Source organism: Narcine bancroftii, chromosome 7 (assembly GCF_036971445.1).
Source record: "Narcine bancroftii isolate sNarBan1 chromosome 7, sNarBan1.hap1, whole genome shotgun sequence".
NCBI lineage: Eukaryota > Metazoa > Chordata > Chondrichthyes > Torpediniformes > Narcinidae > Narcine > Narcine bancroftii.
The window spans coordinates 83933562-83958073 of record NC_091475.1 but is presented as its reverse complement, the minus strand read 5'-3'; the positions used below and the strand labels follow the sequence as shown (position 1 = coordinate 83958073).

Sequence of the window (24512 nt, the reverse complement as noted above, 5' to 3'; positions counted from 1 at the left end):
TTTGTGAGTTCCTGGTTATGAGTTTTATAGTGTAGTCTCTAAAGTACTGAAAGGATCGATTCCTTGATCTAACCACATTAAGTTGAAATAATTAACGTTAGCTATATTGGTTTGTAATTGACTTGAATAAGTCAAATAAAAATAAAGAATGCTGGAGGTTCCTGCAAGTCAGGCAACAATTAAGGACAGGGTTCATTTTCAAATCAATGGCTTGATCAGAATTGGAAGAGTGAGATAATCAGTGAACTTGGAGATTATCTGATTTTGCACAAAGTTTGGGCTTCTGAAAGATTTATTAAGACTCTTCCATCTACATCAGAAGAGCAAGCAGAAGTCATGTTATTTTGATCACTGGGTCACCTATTGAAATACCCTGCAGATATTGAAATATCCCTGCAGAATCCAGTTTTGCAAAGTGGACCAGAGTCGTCACAGCTTCAGAAATTTGGAATATTTTGGGCAATATTTCAGGGCAACCCAACTCACTGTGAGGGCATGAAATGAAGGAACAGAAAATATTCTCTTCACTTGTTAAGGAATTAACTCTGGATTAAGTGAAACTATTCTTGAATCATCTTGCTCCTTGCAAACAAACTGTTCAAAATTTCCCTTTGGATGTCATTACTTCAAATGTCTAAGTGCTCCATGGATCATGGGTGACAGAGAAAGGGGATATCAGAATTAACTGGTATATTATACAGGGCTTTAAAATTTGGCTTTTGCAATTTATTGGCTTAGAGGAAAATGTATGTGATAAATAAGAACAAAACACTGAGCTCGTGATAGCCTGCAAGGTACATGTGAGGAAGTTGGCCATTCCAAGAAAATCAATAAATGAACATACTGTATCTTATCATAGTCTGTCATCATTCTTGCTGTTGTCAACGTTTTCCTCCTTGGAAAACCTGCTAAGAATTTGTATCAATATGAAGGTTTATCTTTAATATATATAATAAATATAGAAATGGAAATGAACTGTACAGACCATTTGGAGTGGTCCTCTTGGGCCTTGTTGATTCCAACTGTAATATCTAGCTCTGCAAATCTTACTAATTAATAATAATATGACATATTTCTTTGAAAATGTACATTTTTAACAAATTTATCAGACTGATTCTAATGTAGTTGAAACTGTGAATCACTAAATTGCTCTTTTATGAATAGCATGAAGACATGAACATCAAAAATAAAACTGAATTTTTATTTCATTAAATCTCCAGTGAATACATAGCGTAAATGTACTTGCTGTTTTTTAATTGTTCTGATTCTTCTCCACAAGATTACTAAACAACTCAATTGATCCCTTGCAATCGCTTACATACACCATTTCAAAATGAATTATGTGGCTTACTGCACCTTCCGTCACACATCCATTCATTTTAATGTGAAATACCACTGTTGACGTATTTGCATAAATAGGTTCTCAAATAAACCTATTAATTTAGACTTTTGACATTTTTCAGTAACTGGTCAACTTTAATTCTCCATTTGTCAACTCAAAACTGAGACCCAACTTCTTCAATCTTCAAATTCATGCACATAAAAAATATTATTCTAAATGTGTTCAGAAAATTCATTAAAAGATACTAGACCCTATCATGAAGCCATCAATGTTTTATATTAATTAAATTCATACCCCAAGGGGCAGTCTTCATTTATATTATTACGCTGCATGAAATATAAAAAGAATACAAGTGATCTCTATGGCTTCTATAGGCTACTAGTATCAAACCACACGAGGCAGAGTGCAGGTAAAACACTCGTTTCAATAGACCGGTACACAGCTAGGCTTTGATCTTGCCTCTGTACAAGCCTAGGCCAGAATGAGGGGGAAGGGATCTCTCCCCCCTCCCCCCCGGGCTTATATACAGTGGTGTAATGACATCATGCATGACATGCCACCACAGCTTCCTCACTCTGCCAAGCCAGAAATAGAGTAGTTATAATAGTGAAACAATAATTAAAATGAATGTCTCCAAAGACACAACTATTTTCATCCATTTGTCTCTCAACTCTGAGAACAATTGTTCCCCAACAAATAAATCTATTGACTAACTCAATATATGATGTTGACATTAAAAACCAAAAAGACTGAAAGGAACATTTGCAAACATAAATGGATAACAGAATAAACACAATAAATAAAAGATAATTAAAAGCAACTTTTGTTTATGTAACCCTTTGTTATGGTACATATCTACTGCTGCTAGGTTTTGTGGTCCTCTGGACTCATAACTATATTATACATACATACACATACAGATATATAGATAGATAGGTATACACACACACACACACACACACACACACACACACACACACACACACACACACACACACACACACACACACACACACACACAGTGTATATGTAATTATTTTGTAGTATGTATTGTGTATGTATGTGTGTGCACTTTGGTCCAGATAAACGGTGTTTCACCAGGTTATATATGTACAGTCAGAGGATAATACTATAAACTTGAACTTGAAAGTTAATAAGGTCTCTCCTTTTCTCATATCATATAATTTAACAATGTACCATGAACTGTGAACAAACAATAAGAAAGTGGAGAGAGTCAATGGGTCAGCAAGCATCCATGGAGAGAATTGGGGAGTCAACCTTTTGGGTCAGGACCATTTGCTTCCGTTCAAAACAAATGAAGGCAACAAACTTGTCCCTGCTGCAAGAAAATACCAGGGGGAAGCTAAAACTGTTATCTAGCCCATCAGGAAATCAGTTACCATTGAGCATCAAATTACCAAGTGTATTTTCAATTAACCACACATAATCCTTTCACTCAATCGAAAGGAATGCTAAAAATTATAATCAAGATATAAACCGTGAACTGGATTTGGAAAGAGAAATTAATGCAGGGAATTGGGAACAAATAGATTTTAGCCCCGTTTTCACTGCCACCCTGTCCCAGAAATTAATTGGGAATTTACTGGGACAGGGTACAGTGGAAAAGGAACATTATCCAAACACTGGCATCAAATGACATAATTTCACACCAGGGATTGACTGCCTCTACCCTTGCTCATATCCCCGGAGTCTGCTGATGCCAGCGTGCTGATAAAACCAGTGGAAAAGGGGCAGCAGAAAGTCACCCGTTTCCAGTTGAAGGTAGAACAGTCTGATCCCCAGGGATGAGTGTGTTCAGTGGAAAAGCAATTAGTGTCGCAGGTAAGGGTGGCCCAGTGGAAACAGCACAAAGGGCTTCCTAACCCAGGACACTGCACAGCCAATAAACTGGGATGCCAGTGGAAAAGGGGCTATTGTTTGCCTTTTCTTGTAGAATGCTAATCCGCAACATCCTGTTTACAACTAATGCATATCAGAGTGTTCCCTTGTTTATACCCTGCTGGCCCATTAGTTATACCTCATTTAATCTGGTTTATCTGACTAAACCTCAAGAGCTGATTCTGCAATGGCCCTGTGGACTGAAAATGGTTCACTTTCCAGGCGATGCATGTTTCTGTGAGAAAGGGAATTAACACATGCATCTCTGAAGCTTTGTGCATAATGCAACTAATTGGTCTAAAACAGCCATTTTTTGACTATGGCTGCCCCACCCCCCCCCCACCCCCCGAGGACACTGCTCAAGTTTACGGGTCCCCTTCCCTATGTAGTAGTAATGTTTAAGTCATTTATTCCGTACTTCTTCCCTACTGACTACTGAATAAAAATCATTCAAAATATTTAGGATTTCATTCCGTGCCCCCCTCCCCCACTAAATGTGCTGTATTGACAATGGCTGCTCTAAAACACCTACATTTCAAGCCACACCAAATACAGAACAATTTATACTGTTAGCATTGATGTACAGCTTATGACATTAGTTCAAAGATAAGCAAACTATGAAAGAAAGTCATCTTTGGTGAAGCAAGCATCAATCTTGAAATTCTCATCAATGTTTCCAAATCCTTCCTCTGGTCTTTCTGTGACATCATCCAGCTCTGCAACCCTGCAAGATAACGAATCACCTTCTGAATTTAATCACTCTGTGCCTTCAACTTTTGAGGTCATAAACTCTGTCATTCCTTCTTTAAACAGTTCAAGTCTCGATCTCTTCCTTCTTCTTGAAACCTATTTCTATGTACAAGTCCTGCCACAAGTGTTTCTAAGCTACTTTTTTTTGTTTGATTATGTTCCTGTAAAGCACCTTGGGATATTTTTATGAGACGAAAGCTGCTCTTCAAATGCAAAATCAAAGTGCTGCAGATGCTGGAAATCTGAAACAAAAGCAGAAAAAGCTGGAAATATTCCGCAGCTAGCATTTATGGGGAGAAGGGCATTTCAGGTTGAGTAACAATAATCCAGATGAATGCAAACTTTGATTATTGCTGTTGCTATTGTTCCATCACCATCATTACAAGTTAAGGAATGGCTGCTAGTTTAATCAATGCCATTCATTTGGTTCCACTCACTTCAATTTAATCAATTTCCAGAACCACACTCAACAGGGCAGTCAATGTACAAAGAAAATTCATAACCCAGGTACTGGGTTATGATCTGACAAGGTCCAAAAGTATTACATGCACATTTAAATAATTCCTGAAATGTAGTCATGGTTGTGATATGGAAAACTTTCCACCCAATGGAGAGCAACAGGTGTGTGAGTGGCTCAGGGGAGGAGTGGGTCTTAGAGGCTTTGGTGAGCAGAGGCTGAGGACGAGTTTGATTCCAGTAAGATTTTTGAAATTTAAATTAGGAAGAGTTAATGAAGACAGCAGCTAGGACAGTAGAATGCTCCAATTGCAGGATGTGGGAAATCTGGGAGAGCACAAGTGTCCCTGATGATTACACCTGCAAAAGGTGCATCAGATCCAGCTCCTGGGAGACCAAGTTAGGAAAGTGGGGGTGGAGCTGAATGAACTCTGGATCATTCAGGAGGCAGTGATAGAGAGGAGCTTCAGGGAAACAGTCACCCCTAAAAGTCAGGAGACAGGTAATTGGGTGGCTATTAGGAGGGGAAGGGAAATAGGCAGAGAGTGCAGAGGATCAGTATGGCTGTTCCCTCAACAATAAATATACTGTTGTGGATACTGTGGGAGGGGATGATCGAACCGGGACAAGCCGTGAGGGTTACATATCAGGAGCAGAGGCTGGCCCCTTGGCTCAGAAGGGAAGGGGGAGGAGAGCTATGGTAATTGGGAACTCGTTGGTAAGAAGAACAGATAGGAGCAGGGGCATAGCCAGGTTCTAAAGTTAGGGGAAGCAAACACGTAAAAAAGGTTCCACAATGCACACCAAATAAATTTTAAATTTGAAGCGCTTTAGCTTGTAAATGCACACTCATTTCTCTTACATTATGCAAAATATTTCATAATCTAGCTATAATATATTATTGTATGCTACAGTCATTAATTTCACATTTCACTAATAGTGTCATTATGTATAAAATTTGCATCTATCCGGGATTGTGACTTGTGACATGAAAAAGATGAAGTTCCACTGGATCATCCAGCGTCAAGATGAGGTGATGGTGTCACGGTTTGTTTTGGTTCCCCAGATGCCAGCAGCCACCAGCGAATCACACAGCAGACAGAGCACACAGTTCAAAACACCGGGAGGTTGGTTGAATAAAATAATGAACGAATCCAGAAAGTTCTTCCAAGGCCATGTGATAAAGTTAAAAAAAATGTAGTTCGACTTTTATCGCACAAGGGAGGGATCTGTTGAAGAATACGTTCAGGGGGAGTAGTCACCCCACCTCCCCACCCCCCACCCCATTCCACCTTTAGCTTTGCCACTGGATAGGAGGTACTGTGAACAAGATTGAGGCTCACAGATCGTATGTTGCCTCCCAGTTGCCAGGGTCAGGGTCATCTCTGATCGAGTTCACAGCATTCTGGAGTGGGATGGCAAGCAGACAGATGTTGTGGTCCACGTGGAGACCAATGACATAGATAAGAGTAAGGACAAAATCCTGAAGAGGGAATATAGGGAGTTAGGGAAGAAATTAAAAAACATGACCTTAAGGGTGGTAATTTCGGGATTGATGCATGTGCCAGAGAGGGTAGGAATAGGAATTTGTGGAAGATGAATACATGGCTGAAGAGTTGGTGCAGGGGGCAGGGGTTCAGATTTGTGGTTCATTGGGATCTTTCTTGGAGAAGATTAGACCTCTACAAAAAAGGACAGACTGCACCTGAACTGGAAAGGGACCAATATTCTGGAGAGCAGGTGGCTAGAAACGTTAGGCAGGGTTTAAACTAGTTTGGCAGGTGGGGGTGGGGGGGGGGGGGGGGAATCAGAATGTGAGTGCAGAGATTAGGGTAGGTCAAAAGTTCTAAGTTTGTGAGGAAGGACTGGCAGGGGACAAAACACTGTATAGGCAGTTAGAAGCGTTGAAATGTGCCTATTTCAACGCTATGTGTATCAGAATAAGGGATGAACTTAGAGCATGGAGCCGTACATGGAACTACTATGTTTTGGCCATTAATATAAACTTGGCTGGAGGAAGGGCAGGATTGGTTGATGCAGGTACTGGGGTTTAGATATTTTAAAAGGAAGAGGATGGGAGGTGGTTGGGGAAAGTAGCATTACTGGTCAGGGATAGTATCACAGCTATAGAAAGGGAGGTCTCCACAGAGGGAGTGTCTACTGAGTTAATGTGGGTGGAAGTTAGAAATAAGAAATCACTGTGCTGGGAGTCATTTTTAGGCCCCAAAATAGCTGTTGGGACACTGAGGAGCAGATAAGCAGGCAGATTTTAGAATGGTGCAGGGAATACAAGGTTGTAGTTATTGGTGATTTAATCTTCCCTAATGTTGACTGGCATCTCTTGACAGCAAGAGGGATAGATGGGACTGAATTTGTCAGGTGTGCTCAAGAAGGATTTCTGACACAGTATGTGGGCCAGCTGACGAGAGGAGAGGCCATACTCGACCTGTTTCTGGGTAATGTACCTGGTCAGGTGGCGGACCTCAGTGGGGCGCAGGATTACGAGAGGCATAGATAAGGTAGACCACCCATGCCTGTTTCCTAAGGCAGGAGAAGCAAACATCAGAGGACATATGCTCAAAGTTAAGAGAGGGAAGTTTAGGGGAGACATCAGGTTTTGTTTTTTTTAAAAAACGCAGTGAGTTGTGGGTGCCTGGAACACCTTGGGTGGTGGTGGAGGCTGAAACATTAGGGTAATTTAAGAGACTCTTGGACAGGCCCCTGGATGGAGGGAAAAAGTGGAGGGCTACAGGGTAGGGAGGTTTAATACTTTTTTTTAAACAAATTTATAAGTCGGCACAACATTGAGGGCCAAAGGGCCTGGACTGTGCGGTAATGTTCTATGTTCTACATTCAATTCACAGATTTTGGATTAAAAAAAAGATCATCTTGTGTTTGGTGGATCAGTATTGGCAAGGCTACCCTTAATAATACTTTGTAAATCATCTGAGAAGAATGAAAACATATGAGGCTAGAAAAGTCATAAGTATTTTTAAGATCATGTACTAATATATTGAAAAACGAGATATTCCAAAATGCATTGTGCCACAAAATAATAAGATAGACTATGAATCATATTAGCTCAATGGCTTTTTGTGAAATATCATCATTATTATCCTTCCCCACCCCCCCCAATTGTCCATGGAAGGTGAACAGCAGTTGGCTTCCTGATCCATTATAATTCTTTATGATCACTCCATCCTCTCTGCTAAATCTCCCAACCCAACAGTATATTTGGGACTACCATCACCAACAGTCTCATTTTGGTTTCCAACTTCAGAATGTGCTGATTTACATTTCACAGATCCCTTAATTAATTTCTCTCTCTCTCACTCTCTCACTCACTCTCTATCCAAAGGCCCTCTTTAAGTTGTCAAACAGTCAGTTTCCTAACTTGCACATCACCATGACAAACTTGGCCTCAACCCACCAAAGATATTCCCTTTGCCCATACCTCCCTCGCTCGCTCTACAACTTAACAGTAGCGAAGAGCAGTCAGTAAGCTGGGACTTGGCCATGCATGAGATCCCCAAATGTAATGGCTCCTAGAGGGGGAGCATTTCAGCAGGTAAATGCCAGCAGTTCTTCGCCACATCCGAGCTATTATCTCGTGCAAAATGTTTTCCAACTCTTTTCAAAGGGATGAACCTAATCTTGCCATGTTCCCTTAGTTTTAGTCAAAACAGAGGTGTTGATACTTGTCTGATTGAACTTAATTTTGTCCAATCACTTCTTTAAGGCGTGAAATCATGTTAAATTAGGCATTAGCAATCTTTGGCTTGGCTTCTCGGACGAAGATTTATGGAGGGGTAATGTCCACGTCAGCTGCAGGCTCGTTTGTGGCTGACAAGTCCGATGCGGGACAGGCAGACACGGTTGCAGCAGTTGCAAGGATCAATATTCATGAGCATTGCTGGTGAATTTGCAATTCAAATGGATTCATTTTAATAGGTTCCTGCTGTACATGAATGTTACAATGTGGCGTCAGAGGACAACTTTAGCACCTGCATTTGAAGTTAGTTGCATGAAATTAATGTTTACCTAATTTCTATCTGGGCAGGAGGGGGTGGGGATGGTGTTGGCAGGATGCATCAGAAACAGCAAGATAACGTGTTCATTGCATCAAGGTTGTACTGTAACTGATAATCTCACTTCAGTTTTGATTTTAACTTTCTTTCTTCAAATTAAAGTCCAGCTTTTGATTTCAAAGTTTAAAATTAAATATTACTTAAAATTTATGTGGAAAACAGCTAAAAAAAAATCAAATTCTAAAAGGTAACTAATCTGCATGTTAACTAGCTAAATTTCATAGAAATGGTGTATGGTGTCCTCTGCAATGACACATGTTCATTTCACAACATTTCACATCATTGTGAAGAATTTCATGACGGGTCCCCATGATCGATGCTATCATTTTAGCAGAAATCCCACTACACACACTGGAATGCATCCAATCAGGAAAAATACTGGCACTAAAATTTGACTTCATCAGTTACTAATCAAGAGCTGGAAGCTTGTGATATCCTTCAATATTAATGGAGGACTGAAAATGACTGCAGCATCCCATGCTTGGCTCAAGTGCATCACAGGTCTGGGACCAGTTCCGGGATGCAAAACTCAGTTTGAGGAAGGGTGAATTCACCAAGAATCTCACTGAGGTAGTCCAAGAATGTAAGGAGGAATTTCACCAAGGTTTCTCCAATTGCTGGCCATGACTTCAGTTGAAAATCAGTGGAAGCCTCAGACCAAATGGTACAGACAGCTGCTATGGCAGCAGTTAGAAAGAAACCTTGGTGAAGTTCCAGGCATACATCTCTAATTAAGTGTGCCTAAGAAGGTCTTCAAATGGACCACTAGCCTGTGTCCTTTCAGGGAGTTCCACTTCCTCCACACATTAAACAAACTAATTTCAAACCCCTTTGTGCACTGGTTAACATCTGTTTAGTTCCAGAAACTTTTCCAATAAAACATGTATTGACGAAAAGGACTTGGACTCTTATGAATAGTGAACATTGAAAACTAACTAAAATCCAAAAGAAATAAACTAAAGCATCTTTTCACTCCACCCCATCGGACTGTGCAGAAAGAAAGAACTTAATAGTGAAAAATTATTAGGTTGTGGCAATATTCTAGCAAATTAAACAATTCCTAAGAAAACAAAGATCATTTTGCATTTCTTCAAAATAGACTGAGCATATAGGGTTATATAGCCCAAAAATACTCCAAAGAATTTCCACAAATCATTACTGTATATTTTGGCATACAAATTGAGTCTAAAAGCACTCAAAAATCAGGGGTTAACTTATACGTCAGATACAAAAATCCAAGTAAAAAAAACTGCTTGACGTAGATTTGGCGTATGACCTGGAAGCACCTCTCCACCACTGGCTCCACCGCACCCTGACACCTCCCCACCGCCACCATAACCCACCCAGATATTTTATAATTGAAATATTCAGGGGGAAAATGAAACAAAGAAAATACCTGGAATGAGGAATACAACAGTTTATGAAGCTTCCCAGGAGTCTTATGTTGGAAAGAAGCCACGCTAGTTTAACATTAATCTATAGCCCTTTTCACACTTGCGTCCCACTAAATCGGCCGTTCAGTGTCCTGGGATAGGAATGGGAGTTTGGCCTTTCACACTAGACCACTCCTAACCAGGACACTGAACGCTTTCACACTTGCAAGGGTCTATCCCCAGCGTTTGGACTGTTCTACTTTTAATCGGAAGTGCCTGCATGACGCGGCAAATAAAAGAGAGAAGCGATTGCCCGTTTCACACTTGTCTGATCTCAACGTCGTTGTCTGTAGACACCGGGGATTATACTAGGGGTCGCAGCCATCAAAGAGATGATGTCATCTGATGCCGGCGTTGAGCAGACTTTGCTTTCACACTTCCCACTTTTGATTGGAGTTTGATTCCTGGTATCACTGGCAAATGCGAAAAGGGCTGATGTGCTTTTATGAAAGACATCTGCACGGATGTTTGGCATAGTGTAAGGATTTAAATCATCATTGTTTGAGAAGATATTATATATACCCATATTCAACTGGTCAAGAGTCTCATTTGAGTAAAACAATCATCTTTACTGATTAATTCATTCAGATTGTACATACAAAACCTTCGACATAATTGAATTTCAGGGTAATTCCTGTGATGACTCGTGTCTCTGACACAATATACTGAAGACTGTTGAAGATCAGACTTGATAAAAAATTTTCCAATAAAGTTTGTTAAGTCAAGGTCTATGCATCAAAGTAGTTTAAGTCCACTGACTAACAATCAATTAGGTATAATTTTTTTTAAAAGTTAATAGCTGCATCACTAGTTTAAGGACAGGACCACTTAAATTAAAATAAAGCAAGAACATCTGCGGATGCTGGGATTGAGTGCAATGCACAAACAGGCTGGAGAAACTCAGCAGCAGCATCTATAGGAAGTTAGGAGTAACCAAAGTTCCAGGCCTGGGCCTTTCATCAGGTATAAGAGAAAAAAAGGCAAGTGCCTGAATAGAAAGGTGGGTGGGAGGTTGGGGGGGTGGAGGAAGTGGTGGGGGAGGAGCACAATCTAACAGGGAAGAGGTCATGGGTGGATACAAGTGGGGGGGATGGTAGAAGGGAAAAAAGTGAGATGATGGGTGGAGGAAGAAAAGGAAGCTCTGAGAGGAGAAGGAAGGGAAGGGGTGGGGTGGGGGGGGGGGGGTGAGGTCAACTTTCATGATGTTACCAAGAGTCAAATTGCTTCAGAAATGTTGTATCCAAGAGATATTATTATTAGGTAAAATAAAATAATCTGTAGAAGCATTTCAAAGGTCTTGAACTAATAGTGACAATTCAGTTCAGCTTGGAAGCTGTGCAACAATAAAGTTAAGCCTTTTTCTAACACAGGAAAACTCAGGCAATTGGTCACATCAGGTCACTAGTGCCTGCGTCTCGCCAGAAGCCATAAAGAAACATCAGTGCAAAGCTGGGAGTGGGCCTCAGTTCTGTCCAAGAAAGTTGTGTGACATCATAGGGTGGGAAAGCCAAATAAATCAAACAAGCTGCCATTGAGAAAGTCAGAATAATTCCCGCTGTCGAGTTAATTTACAAAATTCTGTGAAATTGTATCGTCCAGACACCAGCTGCTTTGCATCAACTGATCTTTTTCCTTCCTCCTTTCTCTTACTGATCTACACATCTGGCTTCCCCATTTTAAACGTGTTGCACAGCTCTGCTTAACTGAGGCATTATTCTCTATAAAAGTAAAGAACAAAATATTTAGACTGAATTGAAAGTTGGGTGATAAGTTGTCAACAGCATTGGGAAAAACTAGCAACACGATATTGCAGTTCCTACCTTAGCAAAGGTACAAAATGATTGGACAATGCCTTTGGTAAAAAGCCCCAAGAATATTTGAATGAATAACACAACAATCGGAAGCATGATAGTATAGCTGCCTCCGAGTTACAGAGACCCAATATGATTCCAACTGTGTGAAATTTGTACATTCTCCCCTGATGACATTGACATTCCCTTGGTGATCTAGGTTCCTCCCACATCTCAAAAATATGTTGGTTTGTAGGTTAATCAGCCTCTAACATAGTTAGAGAGTTGGAGAACCAAGGTAGAGTTAGTTGATGGGGATGCCAAACCGGTCATTCTGGCCAGTGACTTCAACTACATCATCGATGCGACTAGACGATCCGGCGTTGCTGACAGCAGACTGGACTGCTCCTCCAGACTCCTGCTGGAGATGGTAAAGGATGAAAAGCAGGGTAATGCCTACAGCAACCCTGCAGATTAAGCAGAGCTGCAGCCCACATTGTCGATTTGGGGTGGCTCAACCTGGTCTCAGATAGACTTTGTCTTCATTTTGAAGGCCATTACGGGTCAGAACCACCAATGTCACACCAATGTTCTTCTCTCTGATGACTGCCTCCTTAATGCCTCCTGTCACCTACAGGAAGACTAGAAGGCAGACAGGGGAACATGGAGTTGAACATGAAGTTGCTGACCCCTAAGAACGTAGAGGAACTAAAGAAGGAGAACGTTGGTTGGACAACCATGAAGCCCTTTTTTGATACTCCAGTTACCTGTTGGGAGGTGACCAAGGAGAATTTCAAGAGGTTCTTTATCTTCAAAGGTGTACAGGTAGAAAGACAGAGGCAGAGGGAACTGAGCCAACTCCAGACTAAAATGCAACAACTCCCTCTTCTGCAGTGGATGGGTTGGGGGGGGTGGATATGAGGGAGGAACTCCAAGAGGTGAATAGCTGGCAAACTGTGCTATTCACCTGAGAGTTCTCCAATGTCATCTTCTGATCCAGAGTATGCACAGTAGAACAGGATGAACATCCTCACGTCACTTCTTCCAAATGTTTCAAGGAGGGAGCTCTCTCTTCCACAAGCTTAAGGAAGAGGATAGCTCAGTCACATCCTTGCAGAGGAGCAAACAGAGGACCAGCAGATCCTTTTATGCTGAACTGTATGGCACAAAGTCTACAGATAGAATGGCCTCCCACTCAGAGGTCTTAGACAAAAGCAAGCAGGAATGTCTGGGCCAGCCAGTTACCCTGGGGGAGCTGATGGACTCCATCCATTCCTTTAGGATGAGGAAGGGTCCCGAAAGTGATGACATTCCAGCTGAGTTGTGCACGTCTCCATGGTGGGCCCAGACCTGCTGTAAGTATACAGCTCTATGTTCCTAGCAGGTGGGATGTCAGACTCCATGAGGAAGGGCATCATCATCCTCATCTTCAGAGATTCACAAAGACGGTGTGGAGAAGAATGCAAGGGCCTTCTCATAGTTCATTTCCAGCAGCAACATGACAAAGGACTCGGATCAACGGGCTGTTCCCGGGAACGCACACTGTGGCAGACATCCAGAACTGCTGGAAGACCATTAAATCTGTGAAAGAGGCCCTTTGGTCCACCCAAAATCTGTTGGTCTTTTAGCACATGGAGATGTTGGTGAGGGAATGCTGCAGACTGGCACACTCCGCATTCCAGGTTCAGGTGTACACGCTGAGGGGCACACTGAGGCTTAGTGCAGCCAGTGCGAGGCCGCTGTGGGGAAGGACCATAGTATACAGTCTCCCATTACCAGACAGTGAGGGGCTTAGACTGAGGGAAAGTCCTACAAACAACAGTCGGGGGATGGGGGTGGGGGGGTTGAAGCAGAAAGGTGTCACACTGGTGGTAATGGCAGAAATAGAATGGATTTTTTACAATGAACAGTGACGGCAATGAAAGGAAGGACAGGAACGGGCTCTGAACGGTTTTTCCTTTGTAAACAATTTATTACGAATAAGTATATTTTTGGTAATAAAAAATGGGGATGTAAGAGAGAATGATACATACAATGTAATCAGTGATGGAACAGGACACCTGGCATAGATTTGAAAAGTCTCCTTCATTTTCTGAGAGAAAAAAATAGCTGATTAAATAACTCTGAGTAAAAATAATGTTTCAATTTTTGTTAATGCAGTTGGGCAGAATTTCATTTTCAACAGAACATAACTAATAACAATTATTTGCCACTTGCACAAAACCTTTTCTATACAAAACAAAACAGAAGAATGTGTATTTGCATCACATTCCTGTGGTTGGCCATCTGATAAACAACGGAATTAGGAAAATTAGGTCTTTTTCTCTGCTTGACACAAGGATTAGTGCTGGGACCTTAACTATTTATACTAATAATAGTTTTTTTTAATCATCTAGTGCATTTACTGACAAGACATTAATAAGTGGGAAAGCAAAGAGTCTGGATGCAAGAGGTCAAAACTTTAGTTGATGGAGCATAATGCAGTGCACTGCATTCTCAACCAAAAATAAAGTTTCTCATACAAATGGAGGGCACAATAGTTTGGTCAAAAACCAATCAATTGTGCCTAAACAAGCCAAACTACAAGGGGATGAGGGAGGAGTTGGCTAGAGTAGACAGGGAACGTAAGCTACATGGAGGGACGGGGGAGGAACAGTGGAAAACTTTCAGAGATTTTTCACCGCGCTGGTCAAAAGTATATTTCAGTTAAAAGCTATTGCAGTAAGGGTGCAGACAGTCAGCCTTGGAAAACTAAGGAAATAAAGAGAGGCATCAAGCTAAAAGCTCGTGCGTGCAAAGTCACCAAGAGCAGCGGGAAAAATTGAAGACTGGGAAATGTTTAAAAATGTTTAACAAAGAACCATGAAGCAAGCAAAAAAGAGAGGAAAGGTAGATTAGAAAAATGATTAGCACAAAATATTAAAATGGACAATAAATATTGTATTTACAATATCTATATACTGTGGAAAAGGATGGCTAAAGTGAAGATTCGTCCCTTGGAAGGTGAGAAGGAGGAATTGATATTGAGTAATGAGGGAGTGGTTGAGTCTTTGAATGACTATTTTGTCAGTCTTCATGTACATGCCAAAGACAAATGTTTAGACATTTAGACATACATACAGCACAGTAAAAGGCCCTTTCAGTCCACGAGCCGATGCCACCTAATTACTCCCAATTGGCTTTCAATCCCCGATGCATTTTTGAATGGTGGTAGGAACCCAGAATATCTGGAGGAAACCCACACGTACACATGGAGAACATACAAACTCCTTTTAGACAGCGTGGGATTCGAAACCCAGTCACTGGTGCTGTCACAGCAGTGTGCTAACCATTACACTAAACATGCCACCATGTTATGGGTGTAATGGGAGGTGAGGACCTGAATGCAACAGCTATCACTAAAGAGATAGTACTGAGCAAACTTGAGGGTCGAAAGACCCCTGGTCCTGATGGAATGCGTCCCAGGGTACAGAAAGAAGTGGCAGAAGTTATAGTCAAAGCTGTGGTGATAATTTACCAAAATTCTTTGGATTCTGGACAGGTCACAGCAGATAGTGAATGCCACACTTCTATTGAAAAAAGGAGAGTGGCGTATCTATGGAAAATAGCACCTATGGTAGGGTGGCCAACATTTTACATTCCATGTGTCAAAATAAACGGTCTCAAAAAGGTATCATAAGAGCTGGCCTGGTGCCCAACATGCTGTATTTGTTGAGACCGAATGGTAGGATGAAGTGGAGAAGGAAGAGGTTTGTATTCTCTGTATGTCGGCGGGGATGGTGCTGGCTATGGGACGGTTGGTACTGACCAGGGGGGAGGTGTCACTTGCTGGAGCAGGAGGGGGGTGGCACTGGCTGGGGGGATGGGGGGAAGTAATCAAACAGTCTAGGCAAATCGTGCCTCCATCTTCTTCAATGTGCCACTTGTAGTCATGGGGGTTGGGGGGTTGGCACTGACTGGGGGGGAGGTGTCGCTGACTGGAGTGGGAGGGGGTTGGCACTGGCCGGGGGGGGGGGGTAAATCAGACAGTCTAGGTGAATTGGGCCTCTGTCTTCACTAATCATGCCTTTAATGCACCACTTCTAGTCATCAGGAGATGCGCAGGGATCACCAGGGGTATGGAGTGAAAGAGACCCTTGGGGGCTGAAACTGCTCAGTGGTGTCTCCTTCAAGGAGGTTATAGTGGGGAACAAATGGATATTGATTACTTGGATTTCCAAAAGGTGTTCCATAAGGTGTCACATAAAAGACATATATAAGGTAAGGATACACAGAGTTGGGGTGATGTATTAGAATGGATAGAGGATATTTTTCAGGTTGGCAATCAGTGGTGAATGGAGTGCCGTAGGAGTTGGTGCTGGACCCTCAACTGTTCACAATATACATTAACGATCTGGAAGACAGGTCGCAGTGCAGTGTATCCAAGTTGCTGATTAAATTAAATTGAGTGGAAAAGGAAATTCTGCAGAGGATAAGGAGAGTCTGCAGAGAGATATAGATAGGTTAAGTGAGTGGGCAAGTATCTGGCAATGGAGTACTATGTGTGGTAAATGTGAGGTTATCCATTTTGGAAACCAAAATGGAAGATCAGATTATTATTTAAATGGAAAGTGATTGTGTCATGCTGCTGTGCAGAAGGTCTTGAGAGTGCTTGTGCATGAACCACAAAAGGTTGGTTTGCAGGTACAGCAGGTTATCAAGAAGACCAACAGAATGTTGACCTTCATTGTTTCAGGGATTGAATTTAAGAGAACATAGGCTATGTTGCAATTGTACAAGATACTGGCGAGGTAACACCTGGAGTACCGCATGCAATAATGGTCTCCTGACATGAGGAAGGATGTATTGCCTTTGGAGGTGTCCAGAGGAGGTTCACCGGGTTGATTCCAGAGATAAGGGTGTTAGCCTATGAGGAGAGAATGAGTCGTCTGGAGTTGTAGTCACTGGAATTTAGAAGAATTAGAAAGGATCTTATAGAAACATAAAATTATAGAAGGCTTAGATAAGAAAGAGCTAGGTATGCTGTTTTTATTAGTGGGAGAGACTAGAACGAGGGGACACAGCCTCAGGATTCAGGGTACAGGTGGTAGATTTCGGATGGCGATGAGGGGGAACTGCTTTTCCCAGAGGGTAGTGAATCTGTGGAATTCGCTGCCCATTGAAGCAGTGGAGACGACCTCAGTAAATATATTTAAGACAAGGCTAGATAGATTTTTACATAGTAGGGGAATTAAAGGATACAGGAAAAAGGCAGGTAGGTAGAGTTGAGCCTATCATTAGATCAGCCACGATCTCAATGAATGGCAGAGCAGGCTTGATGGGCCGCATGACCTATCCCTGCTCCTATTTCTTATGTTCTTAAAACAGTGTTTATGTGGAGAGAGAATACAGAATACCCCAGAATACAGGGATCTGAGTATTATTGTATATGAAGCACAGAAAGTTAAAATGCACATACAAATAACTTCCCAGAAATGGGGAACCAAGTATCTAATGAAAAGAAAAAGTTAAAGGAAACTCATAGAAGTGGAAAATATGGTGCTGAATATCATTGAATATCATGAACCCACAGGGACTCATTAACTGCATCTCAGAGTAATAAAGGAGGTAGCTATTGCAACAGTGGGTGCACAGGCTGACAACTCCCCAAACTCTATAGATTTTGAAATACTTCTAGCAGACTGGAAAGTTACAAATGTAACTCACTATTTAAAATAGGTAGAAGAAAATGGGGATCTCCAGCCTGGCGAGCCTAATGCCATTAGCACAGCATGGCAGTTGGTAGAGCTGTGACCTCGTGGCATCAGAAACTAAATCTTAACCTCTGGGTGGAGTTTGCACATTCTTCCAGCGACCCTGTGGATTTCCTTCAGCTTCTCTGGTGTTCTCTCATAGAGGCAAAACGGCAAACCCCACCCCAACAACTCTGGGGAAATTCAATTCTGAATGATTGATCTAGAGACAAGAACTTAAATCATGTAACAACAGATGGGCCATTTAAACATTGACTATATTGGGAATTTCAATATAGGATTTGTCTTTGTAACATTGACCATGAATGAATCTACTGGGACAAAAAGAGTCGGGCATTAAATGCTGATATCACCTGTGATGCCTTAATCGTGCAAATGGATAAATGAAAAATAAAAGATAAGAATATAACCATGCCTATCCACTCCAATCCAAATCCAAATGATGGTGGAACAATACCCCATGTGGATAGCATGGCTGAGTAATGCAGGCAGCTGTATCCAAGCTGAGGTAATGGTGGCTGTCGCTTGAATGTTGATACCTACTTATTATTCAGGGCAGAAGTTCTGTGACTTGTGAGCAAATTTTGTTTATCTGCATCAAATGTATTTTGCTGCGGTGGGGGGTGGAGGGATGTGGCATGATGGTGGAGATTGGAATCATGAAAATACGCTTCTCCCAACAGAATTAATTAAAATCTGAATGGAAAAACTTTTTAAAAAAGAGATACTGAAACTTGTTTTAAAACTTAAAATGGCTCTGAAGAAATCAAAGGCTCAAACTGCGAAGAAAATGACTATCAAAGAGGTTAGTACGTCTGAAGAAACGGGGCCTGCCTCATTGATCGATCCTGCCAACTTGCTTCCTCTCCCTCCGAAAATGACCTGACAAGTGACGGCCAAGGTGAACGTTACACCGGTGCCACTTCCTCGGGGAGCCAACGAAGATGACACTGCAGTACCGAAGAGAGTTCTTAAACTGACGTCACAGGAACAAGTGTGCATGAGTGAAACTTTGCGCATGTGCATTACTAAATCGGCATCTATCAAACAACGGAGCCTGGTAAGCCCATGTTAACTAGCATTGCAAGTCACACCTGGGCTAAGAAAGAGGCCTGAGGACAAGTGAAATAGACTTTAACATCAACTGAGGAAGAAGAAGAAGTAAGAACAGAAGAGGAGGAGATTTTACAAGAAATGGAATGAGCAGAATCAATATATCATGGACACAGACCCCAACCTATGCAAGGTATGGAAGAAGGGAAATTTGAAGTCTTTCAAACTATACTTCAAGCTGTAGATTCTCTAGCTCAATTTTCTATGCTTTGAGAACAAATTAAAGCATTCAAATTAATCACCAATTTCTTTCTGTAAGAACTGAATCTAATTCACAATTTGAATATTTTAAAGATGAAATGAGTTCCATTAAAGTTGATATGGCAAAGTATGCTAAAACTGTGGATAAAGTTAAAGCTAAAGTTCAGAAAAATGAAAAAGATATTCAGGATTATCATCTTGATGTAGAACAATGTAAGGATACAGTTAATAAAATGGAAGATTCTTTTATGGCTTGGGAAGTTCAAAGGAAGGAACAGAAAGTTGATATATTGGAAAATCATAGACGTAGAAATAATGTTAAAATTGTTGGACTGCATGAAGATTTTGAAGGTTCTAACCAAGAAAATTTTTTTTAAAAGAAATATTCCTGAAAATTTTACGAATGGACTGGAACTCGATAGAGTTCATAGAGCTATCAGAAAGAGACCATTTCTGGGACAGACTCCACACTCTATTAGATGTCTGCATTACCAAGATAAAGAAATGATATTAAGATTAGCAGTCCAAAATGCTAGAAAACAGCAAGGTCCTCAAATGATTGGAAATAGCAGAGTATTTTTCTATGCAGATTTAATTATGTCTATTGTAAAGAGAAGAAAAGAATTTATTCAGGTGAAATCTGTTTTATGGGAAAAGGGATAAAAATCTGTTTTTCGATATCCAGCTGTACTTAAAGTATTTTTTGGAGAAAATCAATCACATTTTTTTTTTCACTGAAGAAGATGAAGCTTTGGAGTTTGGTAATTCATTGCCTGATAATAAACAAGTTGGTACTCAAAGTTATCCTTTTCAACAACCTAAATTGAGTCCAGATAAACTGTGAGATAGATCTCAGATGATGGAGGGCTGAGATTGATTGAGATGGATGATGATCAAGTAAACAAGGATCTTGAAGAAGCTTACCATACTTGATGGAATGATGAATATGCTTTTTATATTCTGTCCGGTGGAGGCGGACTGTCTTCTCCTTCCACAGTCATGTGCCACTTCGTGATGAAGGCCGCTTCCTGCATAATAGAGGGGAGCAGTACTGTTTTTTTTCTATATCAGTACTTTTTTGGGGAGGGGGAATTTTCTCTTTTTTTCCTTTTTAGGGGTTTCTTGCTTTCTTTCATTAGGAGATATTACTTATTTTTTAGAAACTGCTGCGGAGCTGGGGTCTGCCGAGGTAAGTGACGAAAGTTATCCATTTTTAGATTTATAATATCGCTGTAAATAATTTGAATTTTGTAACTTGAATTGTGAACAGGCTCAATAACCCAATTAAGAAAAAAAAGACTAACATATTAAAAAGTTGATATTGCTTTTTTTTACAAGAAACTCATTTAATTGAAAAAGAACATCAAAAATTAAAAAGGGAATGAGTTGGTCAAGTTATAGCTTCATCTTTTAATTCTAAAGTAAGAGGAGTTGCTATTTTAATTAATAAGAAATTATTTTTTTAAATTACAATCTACTGTTATTGATTCTCCGGGAAGGTTTGTTTTAGTAAATTGTCAAATGTATTCAGAATCTTGGATTCTTATGAATATTTATGTACCTATTGTAGATGATGAAAAATTTATTCAGGATTCCTTTTTTTATCTTGCGGAAGCAAACGATAACGTGATAATTGGTGGTGACTTTAATTGTTTAGACCCACTACTGGATAAGCGGCAAAAATTATCAACTAGAACCAAAACTGCAAAAAAAAAAAAAAAATTAACTTTGATGAAGGATTTGAATTTGGTTGATATATGGAAGAAATTAAATCCAAAAGCAAAGGATTATTCATTTTATTCTTATAGATTTGATTCTTATTCTAGAATAGATTTTTTCTTAATTTCATCTAATTTATAGGATCGAGTTATACATGCAGAAATATAAAGCTTGAATTTTATCAGATCATTCACCTTTATTGATTTCATGATTAGGTTCTTAAAAAATTAGTTCGATTGATAGATGGAGATTTAATTCTTCATTATTGAGAAATGTTGATTTTTGTAATTATATAAGAAATCAAATTCAGATATATTTAGATATTAATACTGATTCTGTTGATAATAAATTTATTTTATGGGATGCTTTGAAAGTCTATTTAAGAGGTCAAATAATAAGTTATTCTACTAAAATTAAGAAAGTCTATCTTAAAAAAGTAGATAAATTTGGAAAAGAAATATAGACTTTAGAAAAATATTTGGAAAAATATCCATCTGAAGGAAAAAGATAGATCTAATAAGAAAATGTATTATAATTCAATACAAACTTATAGAACAGAGAAATTAATTGAAAGAACTAAGAAGTATTATGAATTGGGGGAAAGGGAACATAAGGTCCTGGCTTGGCAATTGTAGATGAAACAGGCTTCTAGAACTACTAATGCCATTAAAAGAAATTCAAAAATTACATATAAACCTCGATATAAATGATTGTTTTAGAGACTTTCATTCTAACTTATTTACATCTCAATCTAATAATGATGAGGTTGTGGCGGTGTGATCAGTAGAAGAAACACAGCCTCCACGTTGAGGGTCGTTAATGACAGTTTTTATTCAGATTCAGCATGCCCCTTTAAGGGCAGCATGAGCTCAGTCACCTGGTGCATTGTGACATCATAATCGCTGCCCAGGGTGCCCGCTGGATGGGATGCGGGAGTCAGAGAGAAACCTCTGACAACACCATTTCCCCATGGCTGCCCTGCTATGTGGCAATACAAGCGGGGCCAGTTCGCCATGCGTCCTGTCACTTTGGCGGCCAGCCTCGGTGCTTGGGCGTGACCGTCTGCACTCTCCCCCCAACATCAAGGGCAAAGATTCCACCAGACTGGCATCAAGAGCTACATGCACAAAGAAGGATGCTCTGGAGAGGTGGTGGTGCGGCTGAGTGATGACCTGCTGTCTCAGGTGGTGATGATGGTGGAGAACTGTTGGCCCACGCTCACCATTAACCTGGCAGTGGCTCACCAGCACTGGCTGGAGGGGATGCTGCGGCATGAAATAGAAACGCATTACATTCGAGGGGTCAACAAAAGCCACCAACCCTGGCATAGTGTGGCAGGTAGGAAGTCGAAGCCCGGTAACCCAACCGAAGAAGGGCTGGCTAGCTTAAACAGTGTTCTGTACCGCAAGTACCCATTACTGTGGCAAACGGCTCTGCTTTACTACACCGTCTTCCAGGCCAGTCAGATGCCCTTTTGTCAGCTTTTTGAAGACATCGCTAAGTTCGTCGAGGACCCTAACACTCGATGGGAGTAATGCATGTGAGCCAAGAGAGGGCAAACGGATACTTCTCAACTAAGCTGTTTCAGTAAGGATCAGGTTTACTTAGATGGTGTGTTGATGCTGCTTCGATACTGGAAGACCATTGACTTCAAGATGTTGGCAGCACTGGGAAAGGTTGTGGAGCACCTGAAGAAATGCGCCGTCCTGCAGAACACGCGCATCCCACACTTCACCAGGCCCGTTACCTGAAGCAGCTGCACCGCATCACTGCGGTCAATGGCCTGACGGACGAGGAGCTGCTGAGGCTAATCCCCAAGTAGACTGTGACATAGCAGTGGAGGTACCTAAGGTGGAAGAGGGTGGCCTCTCCAGGTCTTTCTGTCCAGTTTCATTTTTACATACACTATTCCACTGCAGCATGTGTGTGTGTGTGTGTGCACATGTGCACTTATAAAAAGTGTGCTCAAATGCGCATGCCAGCCTTGGATTTTTTTTTTGAGCATCTACGGAGATTTGTATGAAAAATAATTGGGGATTTGTAATGATTGAAGCCAAAGCCCGTAGCTGCCGTTTCACCCTCTAACTTTTGTTCTGTGTGCCACAAGACTTTGAATGGCCCCTCGTACGGTCACTGTAGCAGTGCACTTTGTGGTCCTCTCCGCACAAAAATGAACTGGGCCGAGTGGAGCTCTTTAGGGAGATCAAACGGCTAGGTGCCATGGCATGCCAGTGGTTGGCGAGCTAGGGAGGCGAGTCGCCTGCGTAGATCCGCCAGCAGGTTTTTGTCGGTGGCCGTGGTCTGGGCCCTTGCCGAAAAACTCACCCGGCAGGGAAAGTGGTGCACCATAGACCATCTCCACGACTGAAGCCTGCAGGTCCTCCTTGGGTGCCGTCCTAATCCTGAGGAGGACCCAGGGTAGCTTGTCCACCCAGTCTGGTCCAGAGAGCCTGGCCATAAGCGATGCATTCAGGTGCCTGTGGAACCTCTCCATCATCCCATTGGACTGGGGGTGGTATGCTGTGGAGTGGTGGAGCTTGACCCCCCCCCCCCCCAGGAGTTTTGCCATGAGTCCACAGGGCAGACGTGAACTGCGCTCCTCTGTCGCTAGTGATGTGTGCCGGGACTCCGAAACAGGCGATCCATTGGCTGATCAGAGTCCTGGCACACGTCTCCGCGGAGGCCTCCTTAATCGGGACGGCCTCTGACCACCTTGTGGCCCAATCCACTATCGTGAGGAGGTAACAAGCCTCCTTGGACACTGGCCCGGCGACATTAATGTGGATGTGTCGGAATCTGCGAACTGCTGGGTCGAAGTTCTGGATGGGGGCTCATGTGTGTCGCTGTACCTTGGAGGTCTGGCACCTGGTACAGTTCCTGGCCAGTTCCGCCATCTCCTTCTTCAGCCCATGCCACACAAACCGCTGAACGACCATCTGCATGGTTGTGTTTACCGCTGGGTTTGTGTGGTCGTGGATCAGACTGAAGACCTCCAATGCGGTGGGACCACTGGGCATGGCGTGCCTGTTGAGATGTCACAGATCAAAGTGTCCGGGCTGCTGGGCACCCAGACATCCTTGAGTTTGAGGCCCGAGATGGCGGTCCGTAAGGCCTGCATCTCCGCATCATTCCTCCGTGCCTGAGCTAGTTGCTCATAATCCAGGCCGGGCATGAGAGTGTTGATGGCTGGATGAGAAAGTGCATCTGCCACTAGATTGTCCTTGCCGGCCCTGCGTTGGATGTCGGTCGTGAACTCAGACACATACGAGAGGTGGCGCTGTTGTCTGGCAGACCACGGATCCTTGGTCATCACCAGTTCTTGAGTGAGTGGCTTGTGTTCCACCAAGGCTGTGAACGGCCTGCCCTCGAGGAAGTAGCAGAAATGGCAGATGGCCAAATACAGCGCCAGGAGCTCCCAGTCGAAGTCACTGTATTTGAGCTCTGGCGGGCGCAGCTGCTTGCTGAAAAAGACCAGTGGGTGCCATTGTCCATCAAGCTACTGTTCCAGAACCCCCCCCAACTGTCGTAGCTGAGGCATCCATGGAGAGCGCCATGTTGGACTCTGGTTGCAGGTGCACCAGCAGTGTGGCGCTGGTTAGAGCCTCCTTTGTTATGATGAAAGCCCTGTCAGCCTCCTCTAACCACGATAAATTCTTTTCTTTGGTGGCCATGAGTGCAAACAATGGTCATATGGTGCACGTGGCTCCGGGAATGAAAAAATGGTAAAAGTTCACCATCCCCATGAATTCTTGGAGGCCTTTCAGGGTGGAGGGTTTGTGGAATCGTTGAACAGCCACTACCTTCTCACACACCGGCATGGGCCCAGCTGCCGAAATGGTGTGCCTCAGGAACTGGAGGGACTCCTTGCCAAACTGACATTTGGCCGCGTTGACCGTGAGGCCGATGTCCGCCAGCCGGACAAAGAGTGTGCGGAGGTGGGCTTTGTGTTTGTGACGGTTGCGACTGGC

At 42.1% G+C, this 24512-nt stretch overlaps 1 long non-coding RNA gene and 1 pseudogene across 1 annotated transcript; one reads left to right on the top strand and one right to left on the bottom strand.

Moving 5' to 3' along the window:
• Nucleotides 1-3584: 3584 nt before the first annotated feature.
• On the bottom strand, nt 3585-21362 carry LOC138739894 (uncharacterized). Its single transcript, XR_011342527.1, has 3 exons — nt 21288-21362; nt 19750-19853; nt 3585-4233 (listed from the first exon to the last, which is right to left on the bottom strand). It is a non-coding gene; the product is annotated as an uncharacterized lncRNA (long non-coding RNA).
• A 125-nt stretch (nt 21363-21487) lies between these two features.
• On the top strand, nt 21488-22542 carry LOC138739893 (microtubule-associated tyrosine carboxypeptidase 1 pseudogene; annotated as a pseudogene).
• The last annotated feature ends 1970 nt before the right edge of the window (nt 22543-24512 follow it).